Consider the following 6,992-nt stretch of genomic DNA (forward strand, 5'->3'; position numbering starts at 1 on the left):
TGTAGAGATTAATGAAAAATAAAATAAAATCAGTATCTCTGGATGCCATTCCCAGGCATCAATATTTTTAAAAGCTCCCCAAGGGAGCATTGAGAATTGATCTAATCCAACTTTTGTTTACTGGATAGATGAGGAATCCAACGCCACTAAAAGTTATTTATCCAAGGTCACACAATTAATTAGTAGCAAAACTCAGGGTTCCTGACTCTTAGGCCAGTGATCTTCCCACACACAATCCTTTTATAGATAATTACTGATTAATTACTGGTAACCAAGCCCCTGCCCAGTGCTGATAGGGCAACGCACGCACACACACCACCTGTCTGGCTCTCGATAAAACAGACCTTTGACCTTCCAGCTGGGTGCACTATCGGCTGAAATCCAAGACTCTCCTTTCTTGCTCCCTTCCAACTTCCTTCTCTACCGCCTGCTCCCTTCCTAAGTCCCTCTGACTCCTGAAAGACACAGCTCGGATTCCTTGCCCCGGGGATCCCCTTTGCTCCCGTTTACCAATTTGGCCTCAACTGTTTTGACCCCAGCACCCTCTCACTTCATGTTCTGGCAGCCCCTTCGTGCATGTGTGGTGGGCACCCAGGATCACTCACCTGGGTCCAGAAGCCCGCCCTGGCAGCAGCCTGCTTGAGCAGCACTCCCACCAGGAGGGGCTAAGATGAAGCTCCCTTAATCACAGAGCTTATTCTGTAGAACAAGCTAAATCCACAGCAGCCTGCGATGTAAACCCTCCTCCGTATTTGCTAGGGGAGGGGTGAGCCTGGCTGCCTGACCACTGGCCATCTAGCACTAAACAAGCACCACTGCTGAAGATGAGTCCAGAATGAAATTAAATGCCTCTCAAAGGTTAGGGTTGGAAACCCAAACCTCAGGCTTGTTAATTCAGAGGAGGAATGGCTGGACTGTTTCCCTGACCAGGAAAAAGTACTGAAAAATGATGGTGGTGAGGTGACCATAGTGAAGGAAGACTCCATCATTCACATAGGAAACAGTCAAGTCTCGGAAAAGGAACAAGAATGAAATTGAAAGTGCTGAAATAAGTTTCTAGGCTCAAGATGGAACCATGGAGCCACAGGGGCAAACGGAGACCTGGATGACTTTGGGGTCCCTGCAAATGCTCTGCGTGGCCAGACATGCCACGCACGGACCCAGCCAGCTGGTCCCCAAACGCCCAACCACCTGTGGGCCTCCTCACCCCAACAAGACGGCCCAGCCGATATTTCCTATTTGTCTCATCCTTGATCTTTTTTCTTTACCCAATAAAGCTTCCTACCTTCTGCCCCATTTTGCTCGGACAGGAGACTGTCCACTTCGTGAAATGTGACATAGAGTGTGTGTCACCCAAAGTGTCTTCTTTAATCCTCTTTGTAAGAGAGCAGGAGCAGCCCCTATTCTGCCGGGGCCCTCCCTGGACCTGGGCAGTCGTCCTGGGGAGGAGGGGGGCGGGGACCCTGGGACCTCCTGGGGCTGCCCCCCCACCCCCGCCCTGGGCACCCCGCGGTTCTCCTCCCCGCGGGGTGGTTTCATATGGTTGGGCCCACTGTCATCGAGTGTTTCCTCCGAGTCCTTGTGGCGGCTTAACTTGGAAGACCATACAAGTCGGTGGTCTGCGGCAGTAAAACCTGGCTTCTCTTCAAAACCACGTGGGCCCCATTCCAGACCCCCGGATCGAGAATTCCTGGGGAAAGCATCCAGGAATGTGTTTCTCAGAAGCACGGATAGGTCTGGGAAACGCTGTGTGGGGGAAGTTTAGAGATGGTTTCTCGGTTCAAGCCGTCCTTCCCACAGTGACCGCCAAGGTTCCGGGTGGTGGGCGCTCCAGCGCTGCTACGCCTGAACCCCGCCCCGTACCCCCCCCGGTCCCCCCCCGGTCCCCCCTCCCTCCCTCCCTCCTCCCCCGCTCAGGGGCGGCCCTCAGCTCGTTCCAGCAGCTCTTGGCGGCCTGCACCCCTTGCCTGAGAGCTGTGTGACGATGCGTGGAGCTGTTAGACCAACAACCCATTGCCTTCTGGTACTTAGGTTTGGATTTAGGCAGCCCGCTTTTATTTTAGTTTGTTTGTTAATTTAAAATTTAAGGAACGAATATCTAAAGCACACGTCCTTTAAAAGGGAGCAGTAGCTCCACGGTCGGCCTAAGCCTGCAGTATGCTCCATAGTCCACCAGAGGGCCCCCAAGTCCTGTACCGCACCTCTGGCGTCGCTAAGTCTCCGGGTCCTAGTCGCCGCCAACGCCAAACCTGGGGAAATGCAAAACATTTCCCAGGAGCCCCTTGGCTCCTGCTTGATCTCAGGAAATAATTTGACACGTATTTAAAAGCCGTGAATTTCAAATCTCTGCAGATGATGAGCAATGTTCCTATTGGGAGGATGTCACATAAGCGAGCAGTGCAAAGAAAGGAAAAGGGTTGAAACTCTTTGTATTAAAGGGCTCCCTCCCAGGCTCTTTGAATTTAATAAGTTTGAAACCCAGAGAATTATGTTTAGAGTGAAAAGTGAGCCATAAAAGGATGGGAGATTATTTGGGAGGGCAGTGAGACTTTCGAAGTCATATACTATGAAATTCTAGACCTTTGACTCCTATGAATACCAACACCGGGTCCTGAATCCCTCCCACAAAACATCCCACTGGTGGTAAGAAGAGTATTTGAAGTTCTAGTAATGCTGGCTAGATGGAAAGGCAGACAGGCAGCAACAGGAATGCCTGAGGTAAGACCGAGGGAGGGGCCCAAAGAAGAGAGTGTGATGAATAACTGGGGCGAGTCAGAGGTGATGAACCTGCAAAGGCAGGGGGTGTGTTCTCTCCACGCTCATTTCTCTATATACAGCCTGGTTAATGGGTATCTTAGTAAGTGGCATGGTACATGATTCTGACCCTGCTTCTACCATCATCGCGCTGTGTGCTTCAGGACCATGACTCCACCTCTTTGGGCTTCCCTTTCCTTGCTTGTAAAATGATGTTGGTGTCCTGGGGTTTCTGTCACATAGCAAAACTTTTCACAGCTAAAAGACAGTTCCCTAGGACTTCTTTTTCTCTAATCAAAACTCCTTGCTCTTTAACCATTTCTCACAAGGCCTACTTTCTAGACCCTGGGTCTCTTGACTCCCCTAGATGACCTTTCTTAAAGCATGTGGCTCTCGGTGAGATGGTTTGAGGTGCCTCTGGCAAGGGAGAGCTGCTGCTCTGGATGCCATTCTTATGGCAACCAAAATGCTGTCTGTATTATATAATTGCAATAAAAGCAATTCATTAATGAATACCACAATATATTTAGTGTTTCTAAGTGTTCAAAAATCTTTTTGTAGAAATGGACATATTTTGTCCCAATTCACACAAATGTCATTCAGAGCTATCCTACCTTGTCAGTATGGGCTCAGCATCCCAGTTTTTTGAGGTTGCTCTGGATCTTGATTCTGTCACAACAGTGGATGACAAGGTTGTATAGTTTGGTATTGCAAGGGACCTTGGCAGTCAAGTTGATCCTCTTATTTTTGTGTTATTTGCAAATCTGACAGAATATCTTCCATGTCTTTAAGAAAGCACTTAAAGGTGTTGAATGTGTCAGAGCCATGTTGCCACAAGGGAAGATGTCACGAGAGACCTTCTTTTAGGTTGGCATCCACTTGTTAATCAACACCCTGTCTGTGGTTGCTCAGCTAGCTCTGAATCCACTTAACTATACTCTGGAGCCATCTACAATTCTCCCTTTTGTCTTCCTACAAGTCATGAAATCATTCCTAAAAGTTTCTTTTTTTCCTCAAAGTTGATGTTAACACATTCTCCTTTTTAATGTATCAAGTTTTATATTACAAATAGTAACAGTTCTGCTGAAGGTTGTGGTGTGTGTGTGTGTGTGTGTGTGTGTGTGTGTGTGTGTAGACCAAGATCTTGATGGTGGTTAGATTAGGAAGATGAATCATAAGTGTTTTTAAAATTTACGGTTAGGGGCGCCTGGGTGGCTCAGTTGGTTAAGCGACTGCCTTCAGCTCAGGTCATGATCCTGGAGTCCCAGGATCGAGTCCCAAATCGGGCTCCTTGCTCAGCAGGGAGTCTGCTTCTCCCTCTGACCCTCCCCCCTCTCATGTTCACTGTCTCTCTCTCATTCTTTCTCTAATAAATAAAATCTTTTAAAAAAATAAAATTTATAGTTAGGATTATACTACTTTCACAATTAAAAAAGAAATACTCATCAGAGGCGCCTGGCTCAGTTGGTAGAGCACGCAACTCTTGATCTCGGGGTTGTAAGTTCAAGCCCCACATTGGGTGTAGAGATTACTTAAAGAAATAACATCTTTAAAAATAATAAATAAATAATAAAAAATACTGATTGTAACTTTCCAAATCTTCAGGTGAACTCTCATCTTCAGTTTTGGTTTTGTGACTCTCATAAGTATGTGTCTGGAGTGCATTCCAGAGCCTCAGAATGAGTGAGCTCACTCTTCACATGGAGAGCATTTGGTCAGTGATGGGTGAGCAGAGGTTTTGCTTGGGGTCCTAGAATGCAAACTTATCCTCCATGGTTAATGGAGACCTCTGATTATTTCTGCTTTGATAGACCCAACACCACAGCCCGGGCAGCTGCCCAGCTCATGTTTATTATTGGTTATAGAATGGGTGAGGAAATATGGGCACACTGGTTCGAAACAGGATGATTTTTTGAGGTAAGCATTTGTGTTTTGTTCTCTGTATGTCTTATTCCTACATTTTCCAAGAAAGGAGCTGGGCTCCGGGCCCCTTATGTTTACAGGGACCCAAAACAGAAGCTGCTTAAAGACAGCTTCTCTACCTATTTATTTGATGTCTGCCGCACTGAAAGTCTAAACTCACCGAAGAGATTATTTGAGGTTTCTAGAGTGGGATGGAGACGAGATGAGTGGCTTTTCAGGGAGAAAAGAAACTGCAAGGAGAGATAGGTGAGAACTTTGCAAAAGTGCAGACGGAGCCAGAGGCTGGCTGGTCCCTCCAGCAGCCAGGACCATTACAAGGGTGGCACCCAGTGGAGGTGGCCATCCTCAGGAGGCAATGGCTGTGTGGACACTCAGAAAGGGGGGCATTCTATCACCCAGACTTCCAGTCCTCGCAGAATCCTGGGCATTCAACCAAGCAAAGGGTAGCACAAGTGCCACTTCCAAAGGACCATGTGGGCTGGCCACTGATCCATCTGCTCTGGTCAAGATGGACTGGAGCCTACAGGGCCTGCCCTGTATTGTGGGCACCACAGAAGCCTTCCCAGTTCTTGTGCTACCCCAGGCAAGAGGATTGAGACTGGTTTTTCTGCTTGCTCCGTGGAACGGTGAGCTTCATTTTATTTGATTTATCGAAATAAAGAATGGTGATACATCCTGCACCTCTGGGTTAGTGGCTAATTTATTCCTGAGATAGTTGTAAATTCACAGCAGGCCCGGAACACGATTCAGATGCATAGGAAATCAATGTCCTATTGTTTCCTTCTTCCTTCCTTCCAAGCAACACTCATAAGCATTTCATGTGATAGGCACAGGAGAGAAAGTGGAGATACAGAGATAAAAGAACACAGCCCCGTCCTTGGGAGTTCTCAGAGAGGATCAGAGAGGTGAGCATGAGGAGCGGACAGAGTCCCGCCTCCTCAGCCAGGGCTGTTTTGATTATATATTGGTACCTTATTGAGCAGTGCCTGGTGTTTGAAAATTGTTAATGACACATAGTGGGAGCCTAATAAGATAACATCAAGCGAATTTTAAATTGGATTAAGACAGTGTTAAAAGGGGGAGGAGAGTCAGTAATGTATCCTCCAGACTGAGAAGGCACTTTAGTACTGAAAAACAAAACACTGTGTACACAGAGTTTTGTTCAGTGTCACTTACTGACGGACAATCAGAGGGGCAAATGGACCAACCATCCAGGGCTCTACACAGTAATTCTTTACCCCTACTCTCAGCCTGTTCTCTGCAGCTATCCAGACCTTAATCCCCAGATTTTATGGAGTGAAGGGCAGGGGGTTTGTGGTCACAGGATAGTTATCTAAGATGGCACCACCTGCGCCCCAGATGGAGGACCAAAGATGGAGTCAGTGTTGTCCAGGTGGAGTTCCTCAGGGCCCTGGAACATGTTGCTCCAGTGCTCAGTCCCCATCTATGTGCCTGTTCCCACCTGACCCTCTCCTGCATCCAGCCTTCACTTACACTCGTTCATTCATTAGATTTGCATTTATGAGGAACACGCACTGACCTCGATGAAAATCTGATCCACTGTGAAGAAGGTGCATCAGAGCAAGAGTGGCATTATCAGCCTCCAAGTCCTATAAGGGAAACAAAACAAGACCAAGCTCTGATCATACTTTTTCCTGTAGAAGGATAGGTGGATCTGGTGGGCTCAAGGGAAGCACAGACGATGCTCTGACATTAGAACATGCAAGAACCATTAGACGTGGGAGCTAAAGGCCAAATCATTATTCTTTTTTTTTTTAATTGCCATGTAACAGACATCCAACATTATATTAATTTCAGGTGTACAACATAATGATTCAATGTTTGGATATATTGCAAAATGGTTGCAATAAGTTTGGTTACCATCCATCAGCACACGTAGTTAGACTTTTTTTTCTTGTGATGAGAACTTTTAAGATCTACTCTTCTAGCAACTTTCAAATATGCAACGGCATTATTAACTATAGTTGCCATGTTGCACGTTACATCTCCATGACTTATTTTATAACAGGAATTTTGTACCTATTGACCCCCCTCATATTCATTATTCTTAAGCTCCAAGTCCAAATTGAAGGAATAGTATGTGTGGGAAACTTCTCACTAACTTCCATGATGCCTGTGATAAAATGCAGTTTTTCTCCTTTGCTCAGATCTCCACCCGGGAGAAAAATACCACAGGGCGTTCAGAAGTTGTCTAGCTTCATCTTTTCCCTTCTGCCCTGCATCTCTTTGTGAGAGAGCAAATTAATAAGTCAGGAGTTAGGACCCAGAGCTATGTTTTAGACTTACACGATCTG

This window comes from Eumetopias jubatus, unplaced genomic scaffold, assembly GCF_037043125.1.
Source record: "Eumetopias jubatus isolate StellerSeaLion01/CBP00866 unplaced genomic scaffold, mEumJub1_p1.0 scaffold_2, whole genome shotgun sequence".
Lineage (NCBI taxonomy): Eukaryota > Metazoa > Chordata > Mammalia > Carnivora > Otariidae > Eumetopias > Eumetopias jubatus.